Source organism: Anolis carolinensis, chromosome 2, assembly GCF_035594765.1.
Source record: "Anolis carolinensis isolate JA03-04 chromosome 2, rAnoCar3.1.pri, whole genome shotgun sequence".
NCBI lineage: Eukaryota > Metazoa > Chordata > Lepidosauria > Squamata > Dactyloidae > Anolis > Anolis carolinensis.
Genome location: NC_085842.1, coordinates 259,946,726 through 259,959,664, shown reverse-complemented (window position 1 = coordinate 259,959,664; position 12,939 = coordinate 259,946,726). Strand labels below are relative to the sequence as shown.

The window sequence follows — 12,939 nt, the reverse complement described above, 5'->3', positions numbered from 1 at the left end:
AAAAATAAGACACAGATCAGTCTTAAGCTATGAACACATAGGTTTGCAAAACAGGGGTTTATTTTAAAAAAAACATGTAAAAGATATTAATTGAACAAATTTACCACTGATTGTATTTGGAATTGTGACATCTTTTGCCATCTTCTCTGCAACAGTTTTCTACTCCCCTTGAATCGTGCTTCTGTTAAAAGTTCCTTCTTCTGTCCCTGCCTTTCCTCTGTTCATTCACTACTCACTGCTAGTGTCATCAAGTTCAACAGTGCAAATACTGCATCATTATCCCTGCACAATGGAAGTCATGTGAAAGAGCCCTTGTTGCTGCACCTTGAAGTGAGAGCTCCCCTGGGATGTTAGGGATCCTCTAAAAAGGGTTTGCATAATAACTACAACTAACATGAAGTGTTTAAAATTGTTTCTTCAAAAATATGCTTCATGTGTAGATTAGGGCAGAAAAGGGTATTTTGTTCACATGTTGTTGAGGGAAGACCAGTCTGTTTGGCAGGGATCCACGTTCCACAGCAGACAAAAGAGAAATCAGATGCTGCTTTTATTGGATTGTCCTGCTGCAAATTGAATTCTCCATAGCCATTCCAAAGAGAAAGAAGGTTTTCAGCTTGCATAGTTTGGGAAATGTCATTTATCATTGTCTGTACTCAGAGACAAGCATGATTTTCTTAACGATGTTAATAAACAAGAGTTTTTCAGTGCAATGTGGCAATGGAATGCTTAGCAAAAAAGAAAAATGAAAAGAAGGCTAAAGAATGAGTGATAGATATGGAGAACTGGTGTTTGGAAGTTCTTTCTGACCATGCAGTAAGCATCCTATTCAGTTTGTGATTCTGATTTTTTAAAAATAGTTGGGGGAAAATTATTCTAAATAGTGAAGGCAGAACAAAGCTGAATATGTTTCTGTTCCAATACAAACCAAACAATATGGCAAAACTAACACAGCTTTTCTTTATTGACAATATTTCTGTTTATTCTTTCAATTTTTTTTAAAAAAATGTCCTGTTCATTCATTTTCCTATTGAGAAGGAATTTGAACCCTGGTCTCTTGAGTCACTATCCAATGCACAAACCACCATATCACACTGGCTCATAAATCCCAATTCATGAGTGAATTGATAATTTTTCTAAATAAAATCTAAATAAGTCTCTTAAAAGAAGTTACATGTGTCCTTTGCATCCTGAGAATTTCTTCTGTATTTGTCATAGTCTGCCACCCATACACATTTTACTGGCCCACTAAAATAATTATGAGACAAATGCACAGTGGCACCTTAGAGACTAACTGATAGCATTAGTATAATTAGAACTGAGGAGCATAAGTTCTAAAGTCAGGTTGCATAGGCGAGGTGCACAAAAATCCTGGAAAACTTTCTCGTGTTCTACAAATGAGGCCAACTCAAGTTCAGATTTAGCTTGTTATAATTCTGGGTTATAGAAATGATGTTGCTTATAGTAATAACACGTGCAATTAAATTATTCCTGCTTTTGTTTTGAGTCATATATATGGTATTAGCTTCACCCTCCCTTCATAACAGTGTTGGAACTTTTATCTTCTCTAAGCCACAATACATCCAGTTAATCTATTACACCTTTCTAGATCTCATGATCAGATGACTTCTAATCTTTTAATCTGCTTTCTCTTCTGTTTTACACACCATGAAAACCATTCTGTAGTATTTTGGTCTACTTGATGTTTCCAGTCTCTGACCATTTTATTCAACTGGGTCACCCTGGAGGTATAGGTCTAAGCAAGTTTTAAGCATAGTTAGAGCTTGCTTCTTTGTACTGCAGATTGAGCATCTTTTATCCAGAATTGCAAAATCCCAAATACCGCCAAACCAGAATTGTTCCTATGAATGGCTGAGGGAGTGACAGCTTTGCTTTCTGATGGGCCAGTATACACAAACTCTGTTTCATGTACAAAACTATTTAAAATATTGTATATAAAATTACCTTCAAGATATATAAATAAGGCATATATAAGACATATGAATTTTGTGTGTAGAATTGAGTCCCATCTCCAATATGTTTTATTATATATGTATACTCAAATGCAGGTATTCAGAAACTAAAAATAAAAATAAATCTACATTCCCAAATACTTCTGCCCCCAAAATTTTTAGATAAGAGATATACATCATGTACCTATTCCAAATGTTAACATCCAGCTGTGGGGAATTTGCAAAGTATGGTGTCATAAAGTAATTTTTCAAAACTTGATTCTTAGTTATGCTACAAAAATAGGTAATGTGTTACTTCAATCAGGCATGCCATGAAAATCCTGCTTTAAGTGTATGAATTAGCAAAAGCATAAGAATTTGACAGATCTTATGTTTTTCACAAAAACAACTTTCTGTTTCTGTTTCTTGTCTTAAAAAACTTACCACTTTAAAAGTATTTATGCTACCTGAAGTGTGATATAACTGAGTATATATACAGTAGGGTCTCACTTATCCAACATAAACGGGCCGGCAGAATGTTGGATAAGCGAATATGTTGGATAATAAGGAGGGATTAAGGAAAAGCCTATTAAACATCAAATTAGGTTATGATTTTACAAATTAAGCACCCAAACATCATGTTATACAATAAATTTGACAGAAAAAGTAGTTCAATACGCAGTAATGCTATGTAGTAATTACTGTATTTACAATTTCAGCACCAAATATTACAATGTAATGAAAACATTGACTACAAAAATGCATTGGATAATCCAGAACGTTGGATAAGTGAATGTTGGATAAGTGAGACTCTACTGTACTTATAGACTATTACTTTTTCAGTCTTAAGTTTACATAGCACAGTTCAATGGCATTTGAGCTGGACAGAAAACAATCTAAACGTTTTCTTCTAGCTAGGGAATCGCCACAATCTCTTTTCAGAAATATGTTGAAAAGATTGTTCACAAGCCTGCAAGAATATTGATTGATGTTGCTGACAATATTTATAAAGAAAAGTAGGTCAATTACAATAGCAGTAAAAAAATCTTCCTTATCTAATAATCGTATTTAAACTGGTAAGAAAATAAAAAGTTCTCTGCATCCAAGCATTTTGGTTTTAATCATGTTATAGTTAATATCAAATAAACACATTCCACAGTTCCCCAACACAGATATAAGCATGCTGAAATTCTTTGATAGTCGCATACTTGAAAACTTATGAATATTACACTAAAATTTGATATCCTGAAAAGGCCCGTCTCTTAAGGGGTCAATGTAGATCAAGGTGGACCTACAACTCTTACCCTTTGGCCAATCTGGCATGGTTTACAGATATGCCCCCCCCCCCCGGTGGTGCAGAGGTGAGAGGGAGTCCTGACTGCCCAGTGGTTCAAAAACGTTGTTCAGCACCACCTGACTGCCACCCTTACTGTCCTCACAATGGTAAATCCAGCACTGGAGAGGAAGAATCAGCCACTGCCCTCCCCTCTCCTTTCTCTGATTGCCTTTTTGATTCAGTTGACTACACTCCAGATGAAAAACCAACTGGGAAAACCCATGTCTTTCCCAGAGACCACTGCAACAGGTGGAATGGTGGGGAGAATACAGTGAATGCCATCCCCGGGCCACCCAAGCCTGGTAAACATAGGATGGACATGTGAACAGGTGCAGCTAGCTCTGTTTTGGAACTAGCCCAACTGTTTATGTGGACCAAAAATTGTGGGTTACTTTGTATTCTGCAGCAGAAATAACACAACTTTGGTTAATAGGGGCCAAGACCACTTTAAGGAGATTTGCCCCTGTTAAACCGAATAAGCTTGCATAGTTTAGCTGACATGTTAAATCGTCAGTGAAGATGTGCCCTTCGCCACATTTTTGAAATTTTAGACATTGCTTGTAAAGATGCCCAACCCTTTTTAAAAAAGACATTGCTGTTTGTGAAATTCTTATCTGAAAGGGAGAAGAAATTTTCGTAGACTATGGGAACAATTTTGGATTGGTGGAATTTATTGCATTCACTAATGTCATTCAAATTTCAGTGAGAAGTAGATGTTTAAGCATCCAGCTGCCACTAAAAATATACCATTATATCTCTTTTTTATTATTAATTGAAGCGTTTGCTAAAGAAGAAAAAAAAATCCTGTGTTGGAGCTGATATTTCTTGTGAAGTTTCTGAACTTGACAGATCTTTTTAGAAACAAAAATAAAACACCCCACATCTTTCTACTTTTACATTGTGCACATTTATTATGTAAATTTCCAGACAGAATCATCATGCTACCCTGCAGTGCCATTTACTATCAAGAATGTCTGTAAGTTTTGCAAGTTCCCTACTCCCAGTTATTTTTCTCACAGGGCCTGACAGATGCAGACAAGAGCCGAAACAGGATCCCTTGGCTCTGTTTCTGTGGGATATGAACATGAGGTACAAACGCTGCCAGATTCTCAGAGAAGCATTTAGTTTTTAATCAGCCCTTGAAAGACTGAACTGAAACAACAAATCTAAGGAGACAAATGCACTCAGTCAATCCAGGAGAAGAACAATCAGGAAATCAAACCAAACCTGAACTGAAAGTTGGCTTTGGTTTATAAATGGACCAGAAAAGAACTGAGCTGTTGTTGGAAATGCCCATTTAATATGTAGATCCATTTCCGAACCACCAAACCTATAGGAGAAGTGGTCACTCCAACTCAGATAGCATCCTTTTTGGATGATAGAAATGACCTTAACCCAGTAGTTAGAACACCCCAAGTGTCTAAAAAAAGAAAATTCAGCAGTCTCTGAATAAGCTCTATTTCATTTTTTACAAATATCTGTACCTGAGTGTAAATTTCTCAAAGGACATTTTACTGAGAACTTTTTTCTCCCACCCCTCACTTTCTCCTCTTCCCACTGAAAGAGAAAGCAACTTAATACATTTTCTTGCCAAATAGCTTCCATGTACGCGTTCACTAATATTTGGTGGCCTCTATTTTTCCCCCATACCCTGAAACCATTGTATATTTGAGATTTATTGGGTTGCATGTGCAAAATTCTGGCCAGTTCATCAGCACAGTTGCTACTTTTGCCTTTTGCAGCAGCAGGAAGGAAAACCCTTAAGGGGAAGAGACTGTGCTGCTACCATGTTTAATAGTGAGTCCGAGTCAAAAATTAATTAAAAAATTATCTGCCTCCAGATTTGATGAATGTATTAGAATTTACTGCCTGTATACAGCTTTCACTTAAATGTTATTTGGCCTCAAAACCTGTGGCATAACGTGTCAGTGGAAAACAGTAAAAAGAGAAAACTGTCACTTCAAAATAGAGTAATATGAAGAAATACATTTAGATTTTATTTTAAAATCTGATTGTGAGAAAATATGCTAACATATATTATCACCTGCATGCTTTCAATTCAGTAAGACATAGATACAACTTTTTTGTTATTCGATCCACATTTATATTCTACAGATTATGTTTTCCTCTTTAATTTATACTAGATAGTAAACAATTTGCTTGTGAGCTCATATGGTGAAGTGGTTTGAATGGAAAACTATAATTCTGTAGACTAGGTTTTGAATCCTTGCTCAGTCATGGAAACACACTTTGTGACTATTGGCAAGGCACTCTTTCTCTCAGTCTCAGAGGAAAGCAAAGACGAAACCCATTTGAACGAATACTGCCAAGACACCCGCATGATAATTGTGCCTTAGGGTCACCATAAGTTGGGAATGATTTGAAGGCACACAGTAACAACAAAATAGATTAACCAAAGTCATGTTCTTTACTTCAATCTACTGACTTCATTAAAAAACTAGTGGATGATACCAAAACAAATAAGGAATTAAAGGAGCTTTCAATATTTCCTTCTTTAAGTATGTGTAGAACAAAAAAGTATGATCTATCTTTAAGGTAAGCCTCTTTTGCTCTTTAGTTTCTATTCCAATGGTTAGTGTTACATGAGACTGACATGAGATAACCTTTTCAGTAGTGAAAGGATTGCAAATTTAAGCTGGTTCTCGCAGAAGCAGAGGCAGCAGGAGGACATTTTTGCTCCCTGGCTTCAGGTAGGATTTGGCTAAGATTTGGCTAAGATTTTAAACTGAGTTTGGGCTTGGCTCCTGTGGTCAAAGTCTAACTGTTGTGTGACTGTTGTGTTGAAAGAGAGCCAGGTACTTAAGTTGATTGACAGCAGGCATTGTCCCCTGTTAATTGAGTTTCTGGGAAAGCTTTATTTGCCAGTGTGAGTTTCTGCCAGAGCCTGATCCCAGAAGGGCAGTTGGTTCTCGCAGAAGCAGAGGCAGCAGGAGGACATTTTTGCTCCCTGGCTTCAGGTAGGATTTGGCTAAGATTTGGCTAAGATTTTAAACTGAGTTTGGGCTTGGCTCCTGTGGTCAAAGTCTAACTGTTGTGTGACTGTTGTGTTGAAAGAGAGCCAGGTACTTAAGTTGATTGACAGCAGGCATTGTCCCCTGTTAATTGAGTTTCTGGGAAAGCTTTATTTGCCAGTGTGAGTTTCTGCCAGAGCCTGATCCCAGAAGGGCAGTTGGTTCTCGCAGAAGCAGAGGCAGCAGGAGGACATTTTTGCTCCCTGGCTTCAGGTAGGATTTGGCTAAGATTTGGCTAAGATTTTAAACTGAGTTTGGGCTTGGCTCCTGTGGTCAAAGTCTAACTGTTGTGTGACTGTTGTGTTGAAAGAGAGCCAGGTACTTAAGTTGATTGACAGCAGGCATTGTCCCCTGTTAATTGAGTTTCTGGGAAAGCTTTATTTGCCAGTGTGAGTTTCTGCCAGAGCCTGATCCCAGAAGGGCAGTTGGTTCTCGCAGAAGCAGAGGCAGCAGGAGGACATTTTTGCTCCCTGGCTTCAGGTAGGATTTGGCTAAGATTTGGCTAAGATTTTAAACTGAGTTTGGGCTTGGCTCCTGTGGTCAAAGTCTAACTGTTGTGTGACTGTTGTGTTGAAAGAGAGCCAGGTACTTAAGTTGATTGACAGCAGGCATTGTCCCCTGTTAATTGAGTTTCTGGGAAAGCTTTATTTGCCAGTGTGAGTTTCTGCCAGAGCCTGATCCCAGAAGGGCAGTTGGTTCTCGCAGAAGCAGAGGCAGCAGGAGGACATTTACTACCTATCCTTTGCAGTACACCTATCACCTTTACTACCTATCCTTTGCAGTACATACAGGAAACAAAGCAACATAAACAAATACACAAAGACGTGGTTTATTGCAGTCTGCACATAAAGTGCGTGCATATTACTTAACTGTACAAAGATCCCACTTGGCCACCACGCTCACCAAGAGATGCAACAAAAGCAAAACATTCCCATCACATGCACCAGCTGTCGCATGTTCCGCTTTTTCACACAAAAACTAGACAACTACATCTGCTCCAAATGCAAACAGATGACTCTGATGGAGCAGAGGATCCAACAGCTCGAGCACCGTATTAAGACCCTTAAGGACATTCAGGCACTCGAGCTCTTCTTGGACACTGCACAACACGCTGCTGTAGATCAGCAGCCTGCATCACACCAACACCACCAAGACCATGATCAGGAACCTTATGGGGAGATCAACTCAAAGGTAGACAACCCTCAGGCTTGGAAGGAGGTCACCCATAGAAGGAGACGCAGGACCAGGCAGCCTCCACAGAACTCCTCTGCTCAGCTGCATTTACACAACAGATTTGAAATTCTTACATCATTAACATACAATCAGGAAACACATCTTGTGGAGGACCACAGTTTCTTAGATACCACTCAGTGGACCATCCTGGATCAATGCGCAGGGGATAGCCCTGACAGGGACAGTGCATCACCACAGTCACACTTATGTAATCATGCAAATGCTCCATCCCCAATCATAGACCAGGAGCAACAGGAACATCCTTGGGAGAGTAATGGGCTCTCGGATGTATCTCAATGGATTGTCATTGATGAATGCACTGGGGATGTTGAGGAGGAGGACAACACTTTACACCTACATGATTCACTTCAACAGGAACACTCTTCAGGGGACATACACACTGTCTTGCACAAAAGGGACCCTGTCAATCCTCAAAGGAAACAGGTCTTGGTAGTAGGTGACTCCCTCCTTAGAGGAACGGAAGCCATCATTTCCAGACCGGATGGGATGGCTCGAGAAACATGCTGCCTCCCGGGGGCAAAAATACACCATATCACTCAGAGGCTCAGCAGGCTCCTAAAGCCCCATCACCCTCCCCACCTTATGTTGATTCATGTAGGTACCAATGACACCGCTAGGCATACTTTTCAAAAGATCACAAATGATTTTCGAGCTCTGGGAACAACGCTAAAACTGTATAATGTACATGTGATCTTTTCATCCCTCCTCCCCGTTGTAGGACATGGCTCTACAAGGGCCGGAAAAATAGTACAGGTCAATAACTGGCTCAGAAAATGGTGTCAAGAAGAGCATTTTGGCTTCCTTGACCATGGTCTACTCTTCCAAGAGGATGGACTACTGGCAAGCGATGGGGTGCATCTCACACAAGTAGGAAAACATCTTTTTGCACACAGACTCACAAACCTCATCAGGCGCACTTTAAACTAAATCCACTGGGGGAGGGGAACAACAGCCTGGCGAACACTATATTACCCACGACCACAGGGAACCGCCGAAAGGCTAAACGGAGGGCTGCACAAACACAGCAAGGACCAAGTACAGAGAGCACAATAATCCCAAATAAACAGTTCGAGGGGAGGTCACAGGGGCTTACATGTCTTTACACTAATGCTCGGAGCATGGGAAATAAGCAAGACGAACTCCAACTCCTAGCACAGCACCACACATACGATGTCATAGGCATCACTGAAACCTGGTGGGATGACTCCCATCACTGGAATTTAACCATTGAGGGCTATAACCTCTTTCACAGAAATAGAACAAAGGGGAGAGGAGGGGGAGTAGCTTTATATGTCAAAAACAGTTACGTTGCAGAAGAAATGCAAGACTGTAATCCGGGAAACCAGCTTGAAAGCATCTGGATAAGAATCAAGGGAACCGGGACTCAAAAAGATCTTGTCGTGGGTGTCTACTACAGACCCCCGAGTCAAGATGAAGGACTTGATGAAGCCTTCTGTCAACAGCTGACCAAACAGGCACAAAGAAGAGATATAGTAGTCATGGGCGATTTCAATTATCCCGATATCTGCTGGAAAACAAACTCAGCCAAGAGTACAAAGTCCAACAAATTCCTCACTTGCCTTGCAGATAATTTTATGGTCCAGAAGGTAGAAGAGGCAACAAGGGGATCAGCAACTCTTGATCTAATCTTAACAAATGTGGAAGACCTGATCAATACAGTTGAAGTGGTTGGATCCTTAGGGGCAAGTGACCATGTGCTCCTGCAGTTTGCAATACAAAGGAATGCTGAAACTAAGACAAGTCAAACACGCATTCTGGACTTTAAGAGAGCTGACTTCCAAAAAATGAAGGAATTACTGAGCGGCATCCCATGGACGCCAATATTAAAAAACAAGGGAGTTAAGGATGGATGGGAGTTTTTCAAAAGTGAAATACTCAAGGCGCAAATGCAAACAGTGCCAACAAAGAAGAAAAATAAGACAAATGCAAAGAAGCCAGAATGGATGTCCAAAGAACTTCTAACTGAGCTAAAGCTCAAAAGTGACATGCACAAGAAGTGGAAAAGGGGAGAAATCACCAAAGAAGAATTCAAACGTATAGCCAACTCCTGTAGGGAAAAGGTTCGCAAGGCTAAAGCGCAAAATGAGCTCAGGCTTGCCAGGGACATAAAAAACAACAAAAAAGGCTTTTTTGCTTACGTTGGTAGAAAAAGGAAGAAAAAGGAGGCGATAGGGCCACTGCAAGGAGAAGATGGGGTGATGGTGACAGGGGATAGGGAAAAGGCAGAACTGCTTAATGCCTTCTTTGCCTCGGTCTTCTCACAAAAAGAAAGCCATCTTCAACCTCAGCAACATGGAATGGACGAAGGATTGGGGGAAATCCAACCCCAAATAGGGAAACAAGTTGTCCAGGAACACCTGGCCACTCTAAACGAATTCAAGTCGCCAGGGCCAGATCAGCTACATCCAAGAGTATTGAAGGAACTAGCGGAAGTTATTTCAGAACCACTGGCAATCATCTTCGAGAGTTCTTGGAGAACAGGAGAAGTCCCAGCAGATTGGAGGAGGGCGAATGTGGTCCCTATCTTCAAGAAGGGAAAAAAGAACGACCCAAACAATTACCGTCCGGTCAGCCTCACATCAATACCAGGCAAGATTCTGGAAAAGATCATTAAGGAAGTGGTCTGCAAACACTTAGAAACAAATGCGGTCATTGCTAATAGTCAACACGGATTTACCAAAAACAAGTCATGCCAGACTAATCTGATCTCTTTTTTCGATAGAGTTACGAGTTGGGTCGATACAGGGAATGCCGTGGATGTAGCATATCTAGATTTCAGTAAGGCCTTCGACAAAGTCCCCCACGACCTTCTGGCAAACAAACTAGTAAAATGTGGACTAGACAAAACTACGGTTAGGTGGATCTGTAATTGGCTAAGCGAACGAACCCAAAGGGTGCTCACCAATGCGTCGTCTTCATCATGGAAAGAAGTGACAAGTGGAGTGCCGCAGGGCTCCGTCCTGGGCCCGGTTCTGTTCAACATCTTTATTAACGACTTAGACGAAGGGTTAGAAGGCACGATCATCAAGTTTGCAGATGACACCAAACTCGGAGGGATAGCTAACACTCCAGAAGACAGGAGCAGAATTCAAAACGATCTTGACAGACTAGAGAGATGGGCCAAAACTAACAAAATGAAGTTCAACAGGGACAAATGCAAGATACTTCACTTCGGCAGAAAAAATGGAAATCAAAGATACAGAATGGGGGACACCTGGCTTGACAGCAGTGTGTGCGAAAAAGATCTTGGAGTCCTCGTGGACAACAAGTTAAACATGAGCCTACAATGTGATGCGGCAGCTAAAAAAGCCAATGGGATTTTGGCCTGCATCAATAGGGGAATAACGTCTAGATCCAGGGAAGTCATGCTCCCCCTCTATTCTGCCTTGGTCAGACCACATCTGGAATACTGTGTCCAGTTTTGGGCACCGCAGATGAAGGGAGATGCTGACAAGCTGGAAAGCGTCCAGAGGAGGGCGACTAAAATGATTAAGGGTCTGGAGAACAAGCCCTATGAGGAGAGGCTTAAAGAGCTGGGCATGTTTAGCCTGCAGAAGAGAAGGCTGAGAGGAGACATGATAGCCATGTACAAATATGTGAGGGGAAGTCATAGGGAGGAGGGAGCAAGCTTATTTTCTGCTGCCCTGCAGACTAGGACACGGAACAATGGCTTCAAACTACAGGAAAGGAGATTCCACCTGAACATCAGGAAGAACTTCCTCACTGTGAGGGCTGTTCGGCAGTGGAACTCTCTCCCCCGGAATGTGGTGGAGGCTCCTTCTTTGGAAGCTTTTAAGCAGAGGCTGGATGGCCATCTGTCGGGGGTGCTTTGAATGCGATTTCCTGCTTCTTAGCGGGGGGTTGGACTAGATGGCCCTTGAGGTCTCTTCCAACTCTACTATTCTATGATTCTATGATTCTATCTATGATTCTAAGCTGGGGAAAGCTCACCGCAGATTGTATACTGATGATAAACCACAGTCATATTTATGTTTTGATGTTTCCTACCATCACAGTCTTCCCATGTCTCCTGTTTTTCACCATATAATTACCAATCCTCCTACATCTGTTCTATTCCTAAACAGTCTTTTCAATATTGTATATTGCATTCAAAAATACATTCTGATGTTTTCTACATTGTGCAGTCTATGTGAGACGTGCAACTCTGATTCTTTCACATTTCTGAGCATCACATTTTCACTTATCTTCTTCATGGTTCAGAAAACCTTTTAAAAAAAAGCTGTGATTCTTAAACGAAATCCTTTCTTTGTACACAGTACGTAGGGATGATGAATATGCCAGAGGGCAGAAAACCTATAGTATAACAAATCAAATTGTATAGAAACAAAGGATTCTAGATAAAAGCCCAGAGGTGAAAGAAAGTGCAACAACAAAAATGTGCCATGTAGTTTGGGAACAGACAGGAAAAATAAATCAATGGAAATTATTCATTGTAAATAATGTAATACAACAACAACTGTAATAAACTGTAATAAAAAGTTTTGCAACACTTTAAGGACTTAATAACTTTATTTTGTAGATAAGATATGAAATCTTATACAATTTTTTAGTCTTTAAGCTGCTGTAAGACCTGTCCTAGTTTATATATTTTTCAGTGGGTCATTCCAGTTGGATAGCTCCTTTTGTTACCAACAAAAGATATTGTGCATCTATTTTTTCCCTTTTGCCTTAGCAGATTTGTTTGTAGAAAAGAAAAATCCAAAGAAATTGTGAAAAAATAGAATTATAAATGGAAGCAGATGTAGTCTGCCATGCCTATAAAATTCCGTGTTTGAAGCAGGATGGTAGTAGCATCATCCAGAATCAGCCAAGCATGAAAATAATACTGCCACACAAATGTATTATTGCCAAAACTAACATAATTATAGATGCTAGCAGGTTTTTCTGTTTCTTTATAAAGATGTGAATACAGGGCCTAAAATGTGAATAAGCAAAGCTGTTCCTATGCAATATGATTAAACCAATTCTTGGCAATTATTTATTTTGTTCAGCTTGTAGAGCTGAAATGTTAACTGTAAAGAATGAAGAGCAGTTCATCTATCTCCCTGCAACAAAACTATTCACATCTGCCCTTAGTTATTAATAATCGTTGAACTTTTTGTTTTGTTTTGGCTAGTAGTCAGAATTCAAAGAGCCAAACGCCTGAAGGTGTGTACCCAGGTAACTTCCGTTTCATGTGCCTTCCATCTGAAAAAAAATCATTTTGAGATTGGGAACGGAAGTGGGAGGGGAGTGATATGTCTTTCTCTCTCCCCTTCCTTTGCACCCCTTCACCATAGCTGATGTCAATGAGAGTGATGGGAAAAAAGTAGGTACCATGTCACAC

At 40.3% G+C, this 12,939-nt stretch overlaps 1 protein-coding gene across 4 annotated transcripts in view; it reads left to right on the top strand.

Annotated features, from left to right (window-relative positions):
- Positions 1 to 12,939, top strand: part of megf10 (multiple EGF like domains 10) — a 131,790-nt gene that overhangs the window by 46,245 nt on the left and 72,606 nt on the right. The gene's annotated exons all lie outside the window — the stretch shown is intronic.